The sequence below is a fragment of the Amblyomma maculatum genome, chromosome 8 (genome assembly GCF_055883805.1).
Source record: "Amblyomma maculatum isolate TAMU_Amacu chromosome 8, ASM5588380v1, whole genome shotgun sequence".
NCBI classification, from domain to species: Eukaryota; Metazoa; Arthropoda; class Arachnida; order Ixodida; family Ixodidae; genus Amblyomma; species Amblyomma maculatum.
In genome coordinates this window covers 86,874,119-86,897,254 of record NC_139351.1, presented here as the reverse complement: position 1 = coordinate 86,897,254, position 23,136 = coordinate 86,874,119, and the positions used below count along the sequence as shown (strand labels likewise).

Genomic DNA, 23,136 nt, shown 5'->3' with positions numbered 1-23,136 from the left:
TTGCAAGGAGATGTATCACATAGCAACATGGAATGTAAGATCTATGACGCAAGGTAAGCTGGATATCGTCAAGCGAGAAATGGACAGATTGAACATTGATATCTTGGGTATCAGCGAGCTCAAGTGGACCGGAATGAGAGAATTTAACTCCGGCGACCATTATGTCTTTTATTGTGGGCACGAATCCAAGAGAAGGAACGGGGTCGCTCTCATAGTAAACAGAAGAATGGGCAAAGCAGTGCTAGGGTACAACCCCAAAAACGACCGAATGATTTCACTTCGGATCCAAGGTCACCCTTTCAACATAACAGTTATCCAAGTCTATGCACCGACCACTACTGCTGAAGAAGCTGACGTTGAGAGATTTTATGCGGACCTACAATGCCTTTTAGACCTCACCCCATCATCAGACGTCGTTTTTCTCATAGGAGACTGGAATGCTAAGGTAGGGAGTGAAGAAATATCCGGAAATACAGGCAAGTTCGGTCTTGGTGAGCCAAATGAAGCTGGGCAGAGGCTAGTAGACTTTTGTCAAGAAAATAAACTGACCATAGCGAATACTCATTTTCAACAGCACAAGAGGCGCCTGTACACATGGACTTCACCGGACGGTCTGTACAGGAATCAGATCGATTATGTTATTTGCCGGTAGAGATGGAGAAGCGATATACAAGCAGTAAAAACAAGGCCTGGGGCCGATTGTGGCACCGATCATCAGCTTCTTGTTGCCAAGATTAAGCTTCGATTGAGGAAAACGCAGAAAACTAGAAGGCCTTTCAGGTATAATCTGGATCAAGTTCCACTAGAATATGCTGTGGAAGTGAGGAATCGATTTCAAGAATTAGATCTAGAAGACAAAGAGCCCGAAGAGATGTGGACTGATGTTCGTGATATGATACAAGAAGTTGCTGCTAAGGTAGTTCCAAAGCAAAAGAAATGCAAGAAAGCAAACTGGTTATCTGAAGAGGCTTTGCAAATAGCTGAGGAAAGGAGGATGGCAAAAATTATGGGGGAAAGAGAAAGATACAAGGTTCTCAATGCGGATTTTCAGAAAATAGCAAGGAGAGATAAGAATGCCTTCCTGAACATACAGTGCCAAGCAGTTGAGGACAACAACCAATTAAGGAACACAAGAGCTCTGTATAAGACAATCAAAGATATCAAAGGAAGCTTCTGTGCTAAGCTGGGCGTGATAAAGGACAAACGAGGCAAGGACCTCACTGAAGCCGCAGGGATAAAGAAGAGGTGGCAGGAATACACAGAAGAACTGTACAAGAAGGACTCGAATGTGCAAACGCAACATAAGACGGTTGTGATCACTGATCTCGAGCCGGGCAACCTGAAGAGTGAAGTTGAATGGGTCTTAGCCAGCCTTGCTAAGAACGAAGCTAGCGGAATTGATGGCATTCCAGCTGAGTTGCTTCAAAACCTCAACCATGACGCTGTTAACATTCTGCATACATTATGTCAGAAGATTTGGACAACCCTGCAGTGGCCACAGGATTGTAGGAGGTCAGTTTACATCCCCATTCCTGAGAAAGGCAGTGCCAAAGATTGTTCCAACTACCGTACGATCGCGCTTATTTCGCATGCTAGCAAGGTGATGTTGAAAATCCTCCAAGGTAGGCTGCAGCAGTATGTGGATCGGGAGCTTCCGGACGTGCAAGCTGGGTTTTGCAAGGGCAGAGGAACTAGAGACCAAGTTGCCAACCTTCGCTGGATCATGGAAAAAGCAGTTCCAGAAACCCATCTACTTCTGCTTTATTGATTATGCGAAAGCGTTTGACTGCGTAGATCACAGCAGATTGTGGCAAGCTCTCCAAGAGATGGGAGTTCCTATTCACCTCATCTGTCTCCTCAGGAACCTGTATGAAGGGCAAGAGGCCACAGTCAGAACTGGGCATGGTCTCACTGATTGGTTTCCGATTGAGAAAGGAGTGAGGCAAGGCTGCATACTGTCGCCCTGCCTATTTAATCTATATGCAGAGTGCATCATGAGGAAGGCCGCTCTGGACGAGTCTTCAGCTGGAGTGAAGGTGGCTGGAAAACGTATCAACAACCTTAGATATGCGGATGATACCACTTTAATGGCAGAAAGTGAAGTGGAACTCAAGAGACTTCTGATGCGCGTACAAGAAGAGAGTGAGAAGTTTGGGCTTAAACTGAACATTAAAAAGACAAATATCATGGCGTCTTGCCCTATCAAGTCCTGGAGCATCAAGGGACAAGAAGTGGAAGCTGTGACAGATTTTTTCTTCTTGGGCTCCAAGATTACCTCGGAAGGAGACTGCAGCCATGAAATTAGGAGACGCCTGCTTCTGGGAAAGAGAGCAATGGTTAGCCTTGACCGCCTAGTAAAGAGCAGAGACATTAGTCTGCCAACCAAGATCCGTATAACTCGTGCTATGGTCTTTCCAGTTGTGATGTATGGATGCGAGAGTTGGACTGTGAAAAAGGCTGACCGCCGAAGAATTGACGCGTTTGAATTGTGGTGCTGGCGAAGACTCTTGAGTTCCTTGGACTGCCAGAAGATCAAATCAGTTAATATTGTCGACCATAAACCCTGACTGCTCATTGGAGGGTCAACTTCTAAAGTTAAAGCTCAGCTACTTTGGTCATCTGATGAGAAGAGAGGAGTCGCTGGAGAAAGATTTGATGTTGGGAAAGGTTGAGGGTCGCCGGAAAAGGGGTACGCAGCGAACGCGATGGTTAGATGGCATCCTCTAGGCACTGCAGATGAAGTTATGTGATCTTAGGAAGATAGTGAGAGACCGGAAAGCGTGGCGTGACATGGTCAATAGGGTCACGAAGAGTCGGTCACGACTGAACGACTGAACTGAACTGAACAGCATGTATAGTGACCTACTATGAATTGACATCATTGTTAAAGCTATATATAGTTATTATACCTGAACCTAGAGCCGGAGCTTTTCAAAGATTTGTCCCTATATACAATCTGCTATATTTGTTTCCTAACACTTCAGGTTTATCGTCGGTGACATGTGCAGCGTGCTCTGACAACTTTCCAAGTGATGTAGCATTAAATTCTTAGGTTCCTCTGGGCGAAATCATTTCACATGCGATGATGTAGCGCGCGCTTCATTTATTTATTTTTGTGCTAACTTTGGATTGTGTCTCTATAAACCTTGGATCCCAACGTCACAACTTGCGGAAGTTAAGCAGCGACCTTTCGACATCTCCATCGGGTCGGCCTTCGATCACTGCTAGGCGCAGATGTGCAAGGTCTCATTACGGAAGCTCAGAATATTGTAAAGGCTTCAGTTTGGCGCAATAAGGCGCTTCCACGGCAACTGTTGGTCGATATTAGATAAAGAGTGTGGGCAAGGATAGCGGCGACCTCATTCGCTAGTAGCAAATTTTAATCGCAGAACCGGATTGGGCTCGCATGCTCCCGTGACTCAGCGCCTTCGAATACGTCAATGAGCACTCGCCCAAAATCTCCTTATGGAACACAATTGCTCCGACACCTAAAAGGCGGCTCGCTCGAATGTAGTTTACTCAGAAAGCATCTACCTTACCCACAGCTTTCTCGCACGCGTCGTTTGCTGCAAACCCAGAGACAGCGAATCGCGGAAGAAAGATGAGCCTATGTCACGCAGCTTTTGAGCCAAATCCGCTCATCTTAGGAGCAGTCCGTACTGATCTCGACTACTGCTCTGAATCTACAATTTGAGAAACAGTCTGCGATCCAGGTGTCCGGTCGGAATAGGGTTGCTCCGAAAAGAGCACAAAACTTTGCTCTGGAAGTGCTCCAGTTCTTCGACTGGAATTCAGCATAGACAAATAGGCTGAAGCTGCGTAGCACGTAGTGCTTCCAAACTTGCTGTCTCACGCACATTTTGAAAACAAAATTCGCAGTCAAACGCTTGCTGCCTCTCAGTGGCATGATGAAAGTGAGTGAGAGGGAGATCAAACATTCAGCGGTTCGCCATTAATAGAACCGGTGGGCTGATGACAGTAGTTAGTGTGTTCTTGCTCCATGATGACATCGTTTCATGTCAAGCTGTGTTTGCAAGGGTAACGCGGAAGCAAAGATAGGATAGTGTTCGCAGTTAATGTGGAAAGATAAACCAGCCGGAAATGTCAAGACGTGTTTTGTGTGCTGACGTCACACGAGCGAACGACGTCATCTCTGCGCAACAACCTTCTACTAGTAGATTCTATGCAGATGATGTTTTCGAAAACTTTCTACTGAATTTTGAAGGCAATATTTACACCCGAGACACTGTGACGTTAACTCTAAAGTAGATACGCCGTGCATTTCATTTTTTCTAAATATGAGATGCTTTTAGCGCCAGTTAATTACCGCGCCGCAGCCACAACGCAGGGAGAACGTGGAGGTAACCAAGAAGATCGACCTTTGTCAAAATTTTCCGTATATCACCTGATGTCTATTGCTGCGCTGCCACCGAAAAAGCGCATGCGTCAACAACAGCTCCAGAATGCACTGCGCCGGTTACTGCGCATACAAATGTGCGCGCCGTGCAGCTTATTGCTCGGACAGACTGAAGATGTGGGCACGGTGCAGCAACCATATTTACCCAATCAGTTGCAGGAGCAACAAACACAATTCTGCTGATTTCTTCGTCCACAGAACAAGTGTAGCACATGCCGCACCTTTCCTTACCTATTAAGCAATTATTATTATTTTTTTATCTTCTTCGTCTTCTTCTTCTCATTATTATTATTATTATTATTATTATTATTATTATTATTATTATTATTATTATTATTATTATTATTATTATTATTATTATTATTATTATTATTATTATTATTATTATTATTATTATTATTGTTATTATTATTATTATTATTATTATTATTATTATTATTATTATTATTATTATTATTATTATTATTATTATTATTATTATTATTATTATTATTATTATTATTATTATTATTATTATTATTATTATTATTATTATTATTATTATTATTACATTAAATCGGCGTAGGCTATGTGAATGCCTACAATGTGCGGCGGCGGCGTTGTGGCAATATACAGGCCTTGTCTTGTGCTGTAATGATTTGTGGGGTGTCTAGCGAGCTTTCTTGCAGTCAAGTCAGGTTTTTAGGCAATGGTTTAAGCTCTGTCATATGCGATTCCTGAGATTAGCCTATACCATCTGCATTTTCGTTCGCATCTGTTTTTTTTTTAATTGCGTACTGTGTTCACGCAGCAGTGATAACGGCCCAGGGGCAAGAAGTAATCTATCTGGCGATATGGACACACTGGACCGATGGACCACTATCTGCCGGAAAAAGACTTGAAAATATAGCGGTGACACGCATTCCCGCATTAAACGCTTGTGTATAGTACGGCTGAACTCCGATCGCAGGTCATCATTTTAATTGTAGCCTTCTTAGATGTGACGCCAAACGAAGGCGTCGAATTTGTGTACGGCCGCATCGAATTTGTGTACGGTCGTTACGACCGCAGGTAAGCGATTTCAAAAGCGCCACGAAAGCTTTGGTACTGCACCTCGTCAGATGCTTTGGGATTAGCAACAGACTCCTAATTAGCCGTTCTGACAATCGCTATTTTCATATCATACGCGGTGCATTTGAGGCACCAGTTTTCCTATAGTTGCCCAGTGCCAATTGTGAGATAAGAAACCGAAATTTCTCTCAATGCGGAGGTATCCCAGCTGGTCCTAATGACAGGCTGAAATGGATTTGACAGTGAAATGTATAGCTTGGGGTGTACGCTTTCCTGAAGAAAATATTGGAGACACATTTTCAAGTGTTTAGTTAAATAACTATCACAATGAGTCATATGCATCAAAAGAGCTCATGTTTAAAAATAACCACTTAATCCAGAGCAAAGCTAGGGGTTAAGCAAACCCCTTTTCTTGTAAGCGGAGGAATCAGGCAAATAAAGAGGCATAAACTAACCTTTAGACAATTCATTTAACATTTTGGTAGAAAGAAAAAAAAGGCTTGTGGAACTCTAGGGGTGTGTCAGAGTTCCGTCAATTGAGACCTGCCTCAGCCAAACTCGTGGAGGATAGTAATTTACACAATATACGTGTCGCGGGGCTACACCTGCCCCTTTAACGCTTTCAAACCAAGTACGTTCTTTTCCCTTCGCTAAGGTACGTACGTGTGCCGCTCAACTGCGCATGCGTGAACTGTCTATCGGTGTATATGACATACGATCGCTTCGGAAATTAGTAGATAAGGGCGGCGAGATAAGATATCGGGAATTCCGTCGGGAAAATTGCTAGATCATAGTATTGCTGTTGTCTGCCGGCGCTATTCATCATGATGCACACAGACGACGGGGTTTCACCTTGCCAGGATGAAGACAAAATATCAAAACGGCCCCTTCGGAGATGGATTAGGCGTTTGTTGTGAGTTGTTTCGACACGCGAAGTCTTCTTTCCTGTACCGCGCTAAGCCATTCGCCTCGTTCAGCGGCGAATTTTCGCTTTTAAACGCTAACTCCCATTTTAATGCTATAATAACGCTGCTCTGGTGACAGCCTCATCACCTGCTCCGTTTCAATGCACCGTATATATGAGAGGCTGCTCCGAAGCTTGTGTAGGTCCCGGGTATTTTCCTTTTTAACGAAGTGTGGCTGTGTCGATTGGGGGGCGAGACTACGGCTCGTGGACCGATCCTCTAAAATGCGTGGCATTCACTAAAGAGGGGGAGACCAAAAGCTGGCCCATAATTTCTTGCGAATACATATACGCCACACAAATGTAAGGACCTCTGCTTTAAGCAAGAAACGGCTCCTTCCACTCCTTCCGTCTTAACGCAATCACGGCGGGAGCAGTTCCGCGGTTGACACTATCCGCTAGCGCTTGCTGATGCCTCTACCACCACTTCGGAAGCCGGCGCAGGTCACTTGGGTCACCGTGCAATAATAGAATAGTCTAGGAGATATTTTGAACAGTTAAGTGCGATGAGGTAAAAGCCTATGCTTGGTTGGTTGCACAACTTTTATTTCTATCGGAAATGGGCCTCCTCTTCCCTGCCCCCGGCACGCATGCCGAGGACGACGGGGAGTCGTGCGCCCGCGGATTAGAGGCTGGCAGGTAGCCCTTGGCTTGTTGCGGCCTCCTCCGCCAGATGGACGGTGCGGTGCTGGATCGCAGGGTCCGCGCTTCGCAGCACGGTATCCTATAGCTTCTCTACTTGTAATATTTTTTCCTATATCCCTGGAGATTGGGGGCACCCCCACATTATGTGGTCGAGGGTCCCTCTCGCCCCACAGTGTTTGCACAGATCATTGTCCCTAAGGTATGGTAGCGCGTGAAACGCCCAGACCGGGTTCACGAATGTATTAATTTGTAACCGCTTCCACGCGACAGCTTCTCTATTACTTAGGCTAACTTCTAGTATTGGTACCAGTCACGTCCCGATTTATGGTCGATGATTTCCCCGTAATTTTGCAGACACTCGTCGTATGCCCAGTGTTCGGGGAGCTCGACGGCTACCCAGAAGTAGAGAGCTCGGGCTAGCTCGTGAGCCGCCTCGTTACCAGGGGCGGCAGCGTGAGCGGGTGTCTAGATTAACTGAATTTTCCTATTCAGCGTTCTTTGGGTGAGGATTTTTGCTGCCTCCGGCGATATCTTCCCCTTTCCAAAATTTTGAACGGCAGTTTTGCTGTCGCTTATTATGAACTTTGCTTCCGTTCCTACGCAAGCTATCGCTATCGCAATTTCCTCCGCAGTCTCTATGTAGCGACCTCTGATGGCTGCTGCGGATACCGGCGCCCCTCGGCCATCGATTACCGAGGCTTGAAATGCCGCTAACTCCTGTTTCGTGCAAAACACATGACACAGTGACGCTGTTTGCGTTTGGTTCGAATAATTTATCCACAATTATACTTTGAGATTCGTCATTTCTATCTCTTTTCGTCGGCAGAGAAATGTGACAGTTACTGAGCCATTTTCTGTAAGCCAATTTTAAACGCCGCTGACTTCTGATTTATTTCGTCCGCTTTTTTAGGCTGTGTGGCGCGGCGGTTCAGGAAGCCTCAAATGAAAAGCGTAGCACGGACGCCTGTATCAGACGCCCGGCGGGGTCAGCTTCATATATACGTGAATCGTTCTCTGAAGTTATCGGCCGTGACCTGGTGTGACGTTATGATGACGTCAGTTTCAGTTATTAGACACAGCCCGATGTGACGTCATGATGACGGCACATCCGATCATGACGTCATGTCTAGTCAAGGCCGATGATTTCACCAGGCGATGACATCCCAGTCTCGCTGTATCCCGTGGAATCTCGCGAAACATTGTGACACTTGTCGCGGACAGTGAGCCATAAGACCACTTTACGACCCTAGGTGAAACCGGTTTAACTGGGCTGTTAAGGGAGGGATGTCGTCAGCATTTTCCTCTACGAGAGCAGCCCAGTTCCTCTATATGGCAGCACCCTTCACCCCTTTCTAAAATTGTGTATAAGGACCTTCGCCTTAAAACGGAGAAGTTATCTTCGCGCGCAGTCACTCCCCCTGCAAAACAAAAAAATGTCGAAGATTATCGCTACTCCAAGGCCTGAGTGAGGCTAATGCTGTTTATGCGCCGGACTGTATAACGCTATACCTTTCCTCCGCTATGCGTTTCTTGCTTTTCACTGAACTCGACAATAAAAATTACGAGAGCACTTCGGCGACTTAAGTGCTGAAAGGCGAAAGCCTGAGTTCTCCTCTCACCCGTCATGTCCTGTAACTCACCTGTCAAGTGATGGTGAATCTCTCGCAGGTTCGTTTGTTTGTTTCTTTGTTTGTTGGTTTGTTTGTTTGTTTTTGTGGGGTTTAACGTCCCAAAGTACCTCAGGCTATGGGCGACGCCGTAGTGGAGGACTCCGGAAATTTCGACCACCTGGGGTTCTTTAACGTGCACTGACATGGCACAGCACACGGGCGCCTTGCCATTCGGCTCCACCGAAAGGCTGCCGCCTAGGCCGAGATTTGATCCCACGTCCTTTGGAACAGTAGTTGAGTGCCGTAACCCCTGCTCCACCCCGGCGAGGTATCTCGAAGGTTCGAAGCATTCTCATATTGCTCTCAAAGGTTTGAAGCAATGCGAATGAAACGGCAATGAGCGTCTCGAAACGTTTAACCATTACTATTGGTTAGTGATAGATAGCCATGACTTGCACTTTCGGAATACTAATTATTATCTGGTTAGTGTTAGTTAAACACCTCTTAGCTAGGAAGTGATGGTTAGTTACGATGACCTCCAAATGCATGGGTTTCTATGGACATCTGCCAAACTATTGTATTATTCGTAAATTATCATGAAATTATATTAAAAATGCCTAAATCATGTTCTGATATCATCCTATTGCTATTGGTTAAGTTATTAAGTATCGATTCAATGGTTATCAGCATATGCCCATATAAGGCATACACCCGAAACGCGGACACATTTTCTAACGACAGTATGAGGCATTAAAGGCTTTCGCCTTAGTAACTGTAATGTAACTAATTGGTAGAGCACTCGCTGCTGCGTCGACGTACCCTGGTTTGTACCTGACCATAGCGGCTACATTTTGATGAAAACGAAACAAAATAATTTGCGAGTTTCATCCTAGCTGAACCCAGTTAACGATGTAAGCTCTGTTATTTATTCATGGTTTCGCCATCGACGGCCCAGACAGCGCATCAGTCGTGACTAGACTGAAAAGACGAGCCACAGTTAATCTGCTTCAATACCCTCTCTAAGCAGCTGTAATGATAGGGCGAGAGCGCCGGTTTAAATCAGCGGCGGGATGGAGGAGAAGCGCACAGCGCAGCTAGTGGTCACGTGAATGCAAGGATGACGTCACTCGCGGTGCAGCGGCGGCGAGCCGAAGGAGCGAGTACAGGGCGCAGCCCACTTGAAACTGGAGCGTGCGCAGTAGCTAACTTACGCATATGAATAACCTTGGATTATCGTAGTAGTAAAGCATACGTCCTAATGTAATTCGTGTTCGGTTCGATTCTGCTGCACTCAAATGTCCCTGAGTTGTTGTAATTATTTCGAAGTCCTCCGCTAAATCACATTTCCATTCTTTTTTGACCCCATTTGCTTCCTGAATGAGAGCGGTTGAAGCGAAACTTCGAAATTTGGGTCTGTGAAGTTTACCATGAACAGTCGATCTGATTTGTCGTACGAAAGATTGTGAACTAAACATTTTCGTTGCTAATACTGATATAGGAGTCCTATTTTTCCCTTCTGACCTTGCTCTGTCCATATTTCTTTCTTGTGATAATGAAAGAACAAGTCATGTATTGGGTTTGAATTTGAACATTTTGTTTTTGTTTGTGATATTGTACTGCAGGTACAATTCACGCCTCCCCAGACGCCGACAAGTATCACTGCTGATTGCCAACGGAGTCTGCCCGTCATCGCAGAGCTTGCTTCGCTTCTTCATAACTACACTGAAGAAACCAGCAGACAATTTCAGTAGTGTTAAGAACTGCTGCAGTCATCGAGGGAACTGAGAAAGTAAGAAACACTTCTCTGGCTCCTTAAGGGCTGCTGTGTCGTTTAAATGAGTGAACTAAGCGTGCCTCTTCGCGGGAACTAGGTGAAACCGTGAACCTCAAGAGTGACTCAAACTTTCGTGTGTTGAAGCATTGACTTGAGTGCTGTGCAGTGCCCATAGGATTACATCAAGGTTTGGGGGATCGCACACCTACGCAGCGTTTCTTCTCGAAAAAAGGTAAGCCAACTCTCCTTTCGCTCTGTCTTGAAGACAATAACCATGCCAGCGGGTCCAACGATTGATATCAGCCTAAAGGAATTTCAATTCCTATTTATGTGCCTTGCCGCGGAAAGACATCTAAACTATATATTTTTTTCTTCTTCAGTAGTGACGTTAACAGTTCACGGTCAAAGGACGTTTGATGTGTGTAGCGAATGATTCGTTCGTTTTGCTTGCGAGTGGCATATTACGTGGCGTCATCGAGTTTATCACAAGAAGATTCGGCGCTAGGCAAGGTCGACGTGAAAAAGAATTGATGTGCATTTTGGAGACAACGAATCACGCATTTCGAAAACGAAAATATTTTTTTTTCTTCGACGGGCGACCGGCATTTCAGAAACTCGGGTATTCAGCCCCTGCCGAAATAAAATATTTCTGAGGTGTCTCAGCCATAAAATACTTAAGATTGAGCATGACAAGTAGCTACTTTAGAAAGTGTGGGAAGCTGCCAACGCACAATGCCTCCCAAACTGATATGGTAAGACAATGTAAATAGTTGTTTGCTCACGAAAGTCGAAAATGGGCTTTGAATATTAAAAATCCAAAAGGAGAACAAGTGAGAAGAGAAACAAAAGGTATTGCTCGTCTACACGTAGACATGACTAAGCGCCAATTTATTGTTCATGCTTTGTACATTTTCTATATTTTATGTGTCTATACCCTGGTCGGCAGGCCTCAACATAGGTACCCCTCTTGAGGCAGCCAATAGAGTCACGCAAGAGGGGAGCTTTCACAAAGCCCATTATTAGCGAGCAGATCTTAAGGTTATTTTGGCGCCTTGTCTATAGGGTACATTACGCCCTGCACGCTGTCATCCCCTCACACAGCTGAAGCTGAAACCTATCACACATTAATATTAAGCTAATGGCCCACGAATTCTTGTTTTCACTCTGAATCTAACGTTTGGATGAGTGCCCCCCCCCCCCCCCCCAGCATATCTTATAATAAATAATACATAAGCTAGAACTCTCTTGGATACCAGTGCCCAGATTTAGACCCCAAGTATTATCAGCAATTTGAATTTTTACCGGCGCGGATACTTTAATAACTCCCCTATTTCGACATACTGAGTGGGCCTGAGCAGTTCCTCTCGGTGGCTGCAGATGGAGTGACTACTTGTAAACCTTTGTATTTAATCTTTTTCTTTTTCTTTGGGGTTTGATGCACGGAATGTGTAAAAAAAAAAACAATCTATCCCCTCCACCCAACACTTCCCGGGAGGACTGGGAGGCGGCCCTGCTCGGCTGCTCTGACCTGATGGCGCAACGAGCCTTGCTCGAGCAGGCTCGGGCCGAGGCCGACGCCAATGCTAGTAACTGTACGGGGCGGCCCCTAAGGGCCACTGAAGTACCCTCCCTGTATAAAATAAATGTTTTCTTTTTCATTTATTCGACAGTTCATCAACTGGCTTCTTTAGACAGGTGTTCAGGAAACCAGCTCAGTTATGCGCATTCTTCTCGCGGATGTTTCTGCTCCGTTGTCATGAAAGATTTGATTTGGGGTAGGCTGCTTTCCATAGAACTTGCTTATTCTTCCAATCAATCTAGATATCTTTCTGTTGCCTGGCGGCGGTTTCAGGAGCACCTGAAGATAACGAACCGCTCGCTTGGAGAAGTCCATATATAACTTTTTCCTATGGAAAAAGCGGAAGCACAGTAAAAACAAAACACCTGACAACAATCGGACGCGGCTCTGGTATTCCCTAGGTAGATTTAATGAAGCTGGTGCACGCTAAAGCTAATCCAATAATGATAAGAAAAATGGTTCCCATGATGTTGAATGCGCGAGTGAGAATAGAAAGATCAAATGGCTGAGAATTAAAAGGTCTGAAAAACAGGTTTTATTCGACACAACAGTATAGGCCTAACAACAACGTTTGTGAAGATGAAATGAAGATTGTACATTGATATTTTATATTCCTTGCTTATTTGTTCATTTCCCTCTGCTTTAGATAAGCTAAATAAAAATATCAAATAATTTTTTTCCATATTGAGAAAGCCTGTATCAACTGCCTGAGGGTCATCTGAAATATGAAGTGTTTTACTAAAATGAGGTGCTACGCGACGAGGCGAAACCTGGAGTATTATTGTTAACACAATAAACCCAGACCATCGATCACGTTTTTATAGACTGTTGGGATCCTGCTTTTCACTGGGATATATTACAAAGAAATATTTAAAAAATTGGTTGTGGTTTGGCCAATGGCCATTGAGAGTAGGACTGCGGAAGCAACATCTAAGGCGAACGCGGCAGCGGCACCTCTGAGTCACCGCGCCGCGGAGGAGTCTGTGGTGGCCCCGGTTCGCCAGCTATGCACCGTGCGACGTCAATTCTTCCTGGCGCATGCGCGCCAGCTGTGCATTGTGCAACGTCAAACCTTCCTGGCGCATGCGCAGTTGGCGCGTGGGCGGCGACACCTGAGTCACCAGCGCAATGGAGGAGTCGGCGGCGGCTCCGTCGCTGCTCTCCAGCTGCGCTACGTATGACGTCACTCGAGCATGCGCACCTTGGCTCATCGGGGGCTCCGCCAATAGCCCAGCGAGTAGCGTAGTGTTGCTTCCGCAAAAAGAACTACCCATGAATCCTCACGCCATCCGGTTTCTACCCACCCGTACAAACTGACGAAGTCCCATACGACATCAGTATGGTGCTGGGCCTCCACAGCATTTGGAAAACGCGGATGGCATTTAGGCACGCAAAGAAAATGTACTATCGGTCAGAGACAACTCTATTGAAAGTGCAACATTTCTCAGGGATGCTCTCCGTAGTAGTCTGAGCAGCCTCAGTGGATGGGTGTGATCAACGGATAGATCTCAATGAAAGCGCCACGCCCCGGATCGTGAAACGCTCTTCATAATTCCCCTTGTCTGCCGTGAGGATGAAAGCGGGATTCCGCGAGTGACCGATACTACGCCTTTCCTTTCCTGTAAACGCCGGCGCACTTTGATTGGTTGATTGATTTATAGGAAGGGAAAGGCGCGGTAACTGTCTCACTTGTTTTCTGTTGACACCTCAACCGCGCCGTAAGGGATGGGAGGAAGGTGGGAGTGAAAGTGCAAAGAGAGAAAGAAGAGCCGTAGTGGAGGGCTACGGAGTAATTTCGACCACCTGGGGATCTTTAACGCACTTTGATGCTGTTGCTGTTGTTGTGGCTGTAGGAAGAAGGAAAATAAAATGGACGAGCCTGCTACTAGCTCTGAGCCACCTCCGTGGCCTCTTGAGGACAGAAGAGAAAATAAAGAAAAGAAAAGAGAGAGAGAGAGAGAGGTGGTGGGTGGTAACAACTTTTTTGCCACAAAATGAATTATTTCGGGCTGGGGCGAGCCCAGGGTGGCCTCCAGTTGGGGGCTGGATGGTAGGAACGAAAGCCAAGTTCATAATTAGCGACAGCAAAACTGCCATTCAAAATTTTGGAAAAGGGAGGATATCGCCGGAGGCGGCCAAAATCCTCACCCAAAGAACGCTGAATAGGAATTTGGACACCCGCTCACGCTGCCGCCCCTGGTAGCGAGGCGGCTCACGAGCTAGCCCGAGCTCTCCACTTACGGGTTGCCGTCGAGCCCCCCGAACACTGGGCATACGACGAGCGTCTACAAAATTACGGAGAAATCATCGACCATTATAAATTGGGACGTAGACTGGTACACCCGCCAGATGTTAGACTAAATAATAGAGAAACTGTCGCGTGGAGGCGGCTACAAACTAATACGTTCATGAACCCGGTCCAGTTGGAGGCGACCTCTTGAGCTCGCGTGACGAGGGCCAGTTGTGTAGTTTTTCTTGGGCTGGCCAACAGCTTTCCTCGTTTTTCGCGCTACCTTCAAAATGAACCAGATTCATCTCGCTCAACTTTCAATGTTATGAGAATGACACAACGGCTGTGGACAAATTCTGTACACACGTTCTATACACATAACCTTGCTGACAGAACCTAATAAAGCTTTCGGTTTAAGAAAGAAATGTCTATTTTTGAACAAAACTAAAGTACAAGGACTAAATAAGAAGTTTTGAGAAACTTCGCGGAACATCAGGCTACTAGAAATAAACCTTATCAAAAACGATATACAACGCCACTCGCGTAACGCAGAAAAGGAAAGCGCTGTAAAAGAAGCGCATCTTTTTAATATATAGTATAACAGGTAAACACAATAACTAAATGCAAACCAAGAATTCGAATATATGCTCACCACTGTGAAACCCTTCTGATTTCAAGCCCACTGCTCGATGCCTTCGGCGGACAGCACAGCCATACATAGAGAGAAGCGATTATTTATTATGAGTGACATTGTAACATGGTGAGAATGTTGGGACGTTGACTAAATATGGTGGTGGCTTAGCCCAATAACTGCCTCCTAGTCAAAGGGAACACCACGACTAGACCACGCCCGAGGAGTGGAATAGGACATTGAAAGCCTTCAGTTGGACATCACAGCGCGGTGCCACAATCTTGCGGCACGTTTATTATGCGTGCCCATGGTTCTCTCGCTAAGAAGTAGGGGTGGTCGGCGTACTTACCGTACTTTCTTTGCTTTAAAAATCATAGTTTCTTCCACCATAAACCAGCTACGGAGCATGAGTACCTTTCCTTATATGCCGCCTTCCCGCCCTATTAAACAAAATTTCCTTCAGTTTGTACAAAAATATTCCTTACAAATTATGGAGTACCTTCAGAAATAGAAGAGGGTATGTAGGGAAATCACTGCTCATTACCAATTATTCGTGAATATCCAGGAACCGAAAGGTGGACGACGCGACAGTGCTGCAGCCTCTAGTCTCTGTAGCCTCAGTGGCCTCTGTAGCCTCTGCAGCCTCAGTGCTGTAGCCTCTTTTACCCCCATCCAATTATAACTGAGTGTTTCGATTTGCACGGTTGGCGGGCTTAATGTATGTGAAGCTCGAGCGAAGCTGTTACAGAATTAATATGCGGGGCAGAGAAAATGGTGCGGATGGTTGGTTGGTTGGTTTGTGGGGTTTAACGTCCCAAAGCAACTCAGGCTATGAGAGACGCCGTAGTGGAGGGCTCTGGAAATTTCGACCACCTGGGGTTCTTTAACGTGCACTGACATCGCACAGCACACGGGCGCCTTGCTTTTCGCCTCGACCGAAAAGCTGCCGCCGAGGCTGGGATTCGAGCCCGCGTCCTTGGGAAGAGTAGTCGAGTGTCGTAACCCCGGCGGGGTGAAAATGGTGCGGAGGTGGTGATGCGAGATTGCAAGTGACTGGACGAATGCGGAATGAAGACTGAAAAGCCTCCATCTGTTCTTTGTAGATAATAATTCTAATAAATTAAGAGGCGCTCGATCTGTCACACTTCGTGGTATCCTGAAAAAAGAAAACTGATTGATTTACAGGAAGGCAAAAGCGCGGTAACTGCCTCACTTGTTTTCTGTGGACACCTCAACCGCGCCGTAAGGGAAGGGAGGAAGATGGGAATGAAAGTGGAAAGAGAGAAAGAGGGCTGTGTATCCTGAAACGCGGCGTAAGAGAATGGACTAAAAGTGGGAGTGAAAGCAGCGACAGAGATGTGCCGTAGCGGAAGGATACGGGGTAATGTTGACTTCCTGGGGAAATATTACGTGCGCTAGCATCGCATAGCATATTATTTCTACCATACGAACGCGCCGATGAGGTAGTCAAGAAGGACTTTTTGTTGGGCTAGTTGGTGCAGCATTTTTTAACAAAAGGACAAAGCGCTAACGACACATTCACAAGAAAGAAGACACGGACAAGCGCTCACCTCACTTGTCTCCACAGTTCTGATCGTACAATCCTGCACACCCGCTTAACGTGGCCGTAGGAAGGCCGAACAGCGCCGAACAGAGTGATGACCTCAACTGGGATCAGTCCATTCTTGAGGCAGAACGATACGTGTCTGGCTCGGCAGGTTGACCATGTGATATTGGTGACAAGCGCAGCCAGATGCGTCGTAGGAGATGAAACACATAAAGAAGGGCCCACTGTATAAGAAAGGTATTCAAGAAGGACTTTTTGTTGGGCTAGTTGGTGCAGCATTTTTTAACAAAAGGACAAAGCGCTAACGACACATCACAAGAAAGAAGACACGGACAAGCGCTCACCTCACTTGTCTCCACAGTTCTGATCGTACAATCCTGCACACCCGACGAGGTAGCTCGAGGGTACACGAACCGATCGCTTCCTCCCAATCGGACGATCTACCCGAGCGAGTCGGCCCTACGTACTCCGACATTCTGAACTACTATAAGGAGGTACGGATCCGCTATCCGCCGCCTTATCGGGATCTAAAACAACAAGAGGCAGTGTACTGGCGAAGACTGCAGACAGGAACATTCCCTAACCTGCATATCCTAAGCACAATTTACCCGTCACAATATCGGGACACCTACCCATAGTGTGGTAGCAAACCTTCGTTGTACCACATCAAGTGGGAATGTAGAAATAACGATAGCTTTCGTAAAAACCCGAGTGCGGAACAGTGGGAGAGCCCGCTCACCAGCGGCGAGCTGGGTTGCCAACTAGGTCTGATCCAGCACGCCCAGCGAGCAGCGAAGCTCAGCGGAGCCCTGGAATAGGGGCACTGATCCTGTGAGAAGACGGAAAATGCACCTCTTCTGCCACTAGCACGAGACCTTCCTAGAGAAATTAACGTATTTCCTATCCTATTCTATCCTATTTCTACAATCTGGGGATCGTTAATGTGAACTGTCATCGCACAGATAACAGACGTACTGTGCTGCATTGAAACGCGGTCCTTAAGGTCGGGTACAATCCCGGGTACTCTGGATCAGTAGCCGAGCACTTCACCAGCTAGCTAGCGCGGCGGGTCCAACTGTGCCTTTCTAGAGGTCGTCTTGGAGTGCCAAAGTCACCTAATCTCCATACTCTTCACTCCCCCTGTTAGGCCTCAATATATACTTGTAAGTAAAGACTAATGAATGAATGAATGAATGAATGAATGAATCCGAATGAATGAATGAATCCGAATGTGGGCAGGTTGACCCTGTCGCACATAGTTGACGCTAGAAGTAAAAGTTCCTTCCGTGTTTCTATTAAAGGCGTTTATGCTTTATTAAATATTTCACGGCGATGACTGAGTGCCGTTTAATTACTTAGGCATCAAAGTTTCTCACACATGCCTTCAATATATTTTGGTTTCAACTTTTTCAGTACTGTCACAATTTGCAGCGTTGATTGTGAAAGCTTCCATTAATCGAGTGTTGGTTCAACAGCTTTCGAAGAACAATGCGTATCTCAGTGTGTTAACGATAGTGAAGTTTATTTTTTTTCTTTTACGGATACTGGCACACGCACATGACAAGATACTCAAGCCTTCATCTTCTTATCATTCACTGCGGCAGTGCACCTCGTTATTGTTAAAAAATGAAAAACGGCTATGATTTAACCCTGCTAACAAATTTTAGCGAAACGAAACCGTCAAGCTGTTTCGTTTTGCTTTGATTCGGCTTATGTTTCGGCATGGGCAGACATGCTTTTAAAGCGATTAAATTACCGAGACAATGAAGTCGAGGGCGCTATCAACTACAAGAGGGTACACGTGATGCATATCTGCCGTTAAAAGTCAAGTGATGGTAAACCATAGGTTGTACCTTAGTTAACCTATATAGCAACACTCTGACCTCCAGCTCGTTGAAAGTCGAGAGGCCTGCCAGGTTGAGCTTTGATTATACACGGGTAAGTGAAGCTTTCGGTTCAATAATTTTAAACCGTTCGATCCTAAAACAGGAAACTGGTTAAGAGCTAAGGAAAGACGTGTATCTGCCATACTTCCTCTGTACACACCTCAACCACACCGTTAGGAAAGGGAGGAAGGTGGGAATGAAAGCGGAAATACAGAAAAGGAGCCGTAGTGGATGACTAAAGAAAACTTCGTCCACCTGGGGCAATCGAGCTCCCTCGCATATTTTCTGCACAAATTGTTTCGCTGCTATCACAATAGAGGACAACAGGAGTGCAGCGCGGAGCGATCGGACGCGTGGCGTACTGGCTCCGTCGATTTTCGGCTGGAACCGCAGAAATCTGGATCTGACTCCTGCGAAACTTGCGCATCTGCATCCGTGAAGGCAGCGCGATCCTGGAGACACCGATCATATCCAGGTACGCTCAATTTTCGGCCATTTAGAGCAAATCTGCGCATAACCACGTAGCGGATGAGCTAAGCCTAACGGCTGCGGCTCCCCCGCCGCTGGTTGCGAAGACGCCCGCTGGCCACCCAATCAACATGGCTCAGCACGAACAACGCGGCTACGACCCCACGACTCTGTCGTGGTCGTCTGTCCCTATAAGCCAGCCAGAGGACGGCCAATCCACCATTTCGGCGGAACAAGCTGCCCTTTTTCAAGTCGTCGAGAACCGGCGACTTCGCCGGCAAAACGCACGAGGAGCGGCCAAGTCAAAGACTCCTCTGAACAATGCAGACACGGGAGACGCTCGCGCTCCGTCTTCGAAAACTCAACAAAATTCATCCCCACTCTCCAAGTGGACGCCGAAACCAACCGTCAGGATGAATTCTGACGACTACGTGATCGTGATCAAGCCAAGTACTACGGTCGACCTCAAGACAGCGTTTCAACAGGGGGAGCTCGGCGCTGCCATTTCTCAATACATTGGTAGGCAGCACATGAACGCCATCACAATTTCTCCCAATTGGGAACAAAACATCATCGTCTGTGGCACGCAGAACGCAGAGGTAGTTCAGAAGCTGCTCACGGACTTCAAAGTTAACACCAGCAAAGGACCGCTTCCGCTTCACGGACACCTCAAGCTCACCGGTGATGTGTGTCGCGGAGTGATTACTGTGCACAACCTAGAAACCAGTGACTCTTTGAAACATAGTGTGCAGTGGCGTGGTGGAGAACTCGTCCATGTGCGCAAGCTGGGGAACTCCAACGTTGCTGTGCTCACTTTCGCGGGACGTAACGTTCCGCGGCACGTACACTACAACGCAGAACTGACTCCCGTAAGGGGTTACAAGAAGACTGTGCCAGCGTGCTACCGTTGTGGCACCCTGGGTCACCGGGCGGACAATTGTCCCACTCCAGTGAATGAAAGATGCGGACTTTGTGGCCAAAACGTTGGGGCTGGTACTGAGGGGATGGCCCCCCACGAATGCAATCCAGTGTGTATAATCTGCGGGGGGCCGCACCTCACCAGCTCCCGCGAATGCACGGGGAAATTCATCAGGCCTCAACAGCCAAGGCCCAAGACATCGGGCCCCCCCGCCAAACAGAAACGCCAACAGGAGACGCAAAACCGCGGCGGAACGCCACCAAATACCAAGACAGCGGGATCAACTGGATCAACGCCACCACCCGGAGACGCGGAGTTCCCAGCTCTAAAGCCTCCTCCTGGCGGCGCCGCCTGCAAACAATCCAAGGTAGGCAGCTGGGCAAGGGTCGCCTCCTCTTCTTCTTCTTCCCCTCCCCCCCTCACCAGCACCGCCGAGACGCAGGAACTTAAACGCGAGCTCGCCCTTTTGCGAGCTCAAAACGAAAAACTAGCCAGTGAGCTTAACTCGCTGAAAAATCAAATCACTACGCAACCCTCTTCTAGCGACGAGGAAGAAAACATAACAGACAGGGAGATTCCTAATAATATGGAGAGTCGCTTCGGAACCCTGGAGACTCGGGTCACCGCAATTGAAACGCAGTTGGCTGATCTTCCCAAAATTATCCATGACACAATCGCGCGTCAGCTGGACAATGTCATCACACAGGTGACACAAGCTGTAACTCACATTATCCAAAAATGGATACAGGAAAATCCTCGCGTTCTTAAACGCATGGGTGCAATGAGGGACGTTAACCGACCTTCAAAATTTAACAGAGTCATTCCCGATGAGTCTGACCTTTCTGAAGACTCCTGCATGTCTGCGCCGGGCACTAGCGGACTGGGAGGTCTTAACAACGTAATCCCGCCCTCCGTATCCGAAAATGGCCCCCAGCCCTAAGTCGAGAGCCAGAACAACTCAGCCGCTTACACTAACGCAGTGGAATTGCAGAGGTCTCAAGAACAGCAAGAAGCGGGATGAACTCCGCCTCTACCTTGAGACCTCTGAATTCCTCGTTGCCGCGGTTGCCCTTCAGGAACCCGGCGCAGGCGTCAAGCTCACAAACTACACTACATTTCAATACAACCCGCAGACATGTATACTTGTTCACAAGCAATATACTGCACAGGAAGTCACACTCCCCACAACACCACCGTTCGCGTACGCGATGGTGTCAGTACTGCCCCTAAGGCGGTCTGACCCACCTGTACACATTCTAAACATTTATTGTCCCCCGAAACTTAAAAATGTTACGTTAAGCGAAATTTTCACGCAAGCTATGCAGGTAGCGGGAAAGGACCCACTTCTGATTGTCGGTGATTTTAATGCTCACAGCAGGCTCTGGGGGTATCCCCGGGAGAACACACGTGGGAGGAAGCTTGCGGAACTTCTCTCTACACTCGGACTCACCCTCCACACCGACCCCACCAACCCAACACGTGTAGGAAATTCGATTCAACGCGACACTTGCCCGGACCTCACATTTACACGCAACATACGCCATGCCGACTGGCTGAACACAGAGGAAACTCTTGGTAGTGATCACTGTATAATCTACACAACCATCTACACGCGTCCACTGAAACGCCCACAAACACAAGCTTGTGTCCCGAACTGGACAAAATTCCGCACCTCTCTGTCTATCGTAGACCCCCTCCAGTCGGGATATGACACCTGGTACAAATCACTCACGTCTGCACTGAAACAACACGAAAGGCAGATACAGCTCACGGAAACGCAAACGGACGTAGACAACCACCTCCTACATCTTTGGGAGGCCCGCCGCAGCCTCACCAAAAGATGGAAAAAACAGAAACATAACAAACGCCTTAAAAAACGCATCCTCGAACTCACACATCAAGCCGCGGAATATGCTGCTCAGCTAGCCGACACTAACTGGGTAGACAGGTGCAACACGGCTGCGCGCCAGATGTCTGGTCGTAATACGTGGCGCCTATTCCGCGCGCTCATCGATCCAACACAAACACGCACGGAAACCCAACGCCACTTACATAAAGTCATGCACAACTTTACAGGAACGACAACACAGCTAGCGCACACACTCAGGGATCGATACCTGTGCACTACCAAGGACCCCCGGGCGGTCGCCTACTCGTATGCAGGCAAAGAGAACACGGAGCTGGACACTCCGTTCCAGCTCCACGACCTCCGGGCGGCCTTAAGCAAAATGAAACGCGGCACTGCACCCGGGCGCGACAAGGTTACGGTCAAGCTTTTGGCCAACCTTTCCGATGCAGCATATGTTGTGCTTCTAAAATACATCAATAGTATTTGGGACGGAGACACTCCTCTCCCTCTCGATTGGAAGTCGGCTCTCGTCACCTTTATCCCGAAAACCGGCAAACCTATTGATGTGGAGAACCTTCGCCCCATCTCTCTCACGTCTTGTGTCGGCAAGCTGATGGAGACAATGGTGCGCGACAGACTCTCCGAATTTCTTGAAACACAGCACATTTTCGCGGACACCATGTTCGGTTTCCGCCCTCAAAAATCAGCACAGGATATACTCCTTCAGCTCCACCACGACATATTAGATCCTGTCGAATGCCCCCATAATGACAAGGTGGTCCTGGCCTTGGACCTTAAAGGCGCATTTGACAATGTGAAGCACGAAGTAATCCTCGATCACCTCAGTCACACCAACTGTGGTAACAAAACTTTCAATTACATAAAACAATTTCTTACAGACCGCCAAGCCTACATACGCATACAAGATGCGGAACACGGGCCATACACCATCGGCTCGAGGGGAACACCTCAAGGCGCTGTCTTGTCTCCCCTCCTCTTCAATTTAGCCATGCTTCATCTTCCCTCCAAATTGGCTTCTCTTCCCGGGATACATCACGCACTTTACGCGGATGATATCACAATCTGGGCCACGCAAGGTAACCTGGGCCACATGGAGTCCTGCCTGCAGGCAGCGGCGACCGTAGTCGACGACTACGCGACCTACTGCGGACTCCAGTGCGCCCCAGCTAAATCTGAATTTGTGCACGTACGTCCATCCCCTCGAGACACAACTCAGCTTCGCATCAGTCTCCCCTCGGGACCGATCCGGGAGGCCAAAGAGATCCGCGTCCTTGGCCTCTTCATACACCATCAACGCAGAGTTGACACCACTCTGGCCAAACTTCGCATGGTGGGAGACCAGGTGGGTCGTATGGTCCGCCGGGTCTCCAACAAGCGGGGCGGATTACGAAGCAAGGATGCACTGCGGCTTGCCCATGCTTTTGTAACGAGCAGAATACTCTACTCGACACCCTACTTGTACCTGCGTAAACACGATGAGGATCAATTGGAGGCCATCCACCGGAAAGTCATCAAGCGGGCTCTCG

The 23,136-nt window shown here is 47.4% G+C and overlaps 1 protein-coding gene across 9 annotated transcripts in view; it reads left to right on the top strand.

Moving 5' to 3' along the window:
• Positions 1-23,136, top strand: part of LOC146181709 (inaD-like protein) — a 1,346,554-nt gene that overhangs the window by 1,151,067 nt on the left and 172,351 nt on the right. For all 9 annotated transcript variants that reach the window (XM_084576720.1, XM_084576719.1, XM_084576716.1 and 6 more), the window contains one exon: positions 10,309-10,692. The gene's annotated coding sequence lies outside the window, so the exon portion shown is untranslated. The remainder of the gene's footprint in view (positions 1-10,308; positions 10,693-23,136) is intronic.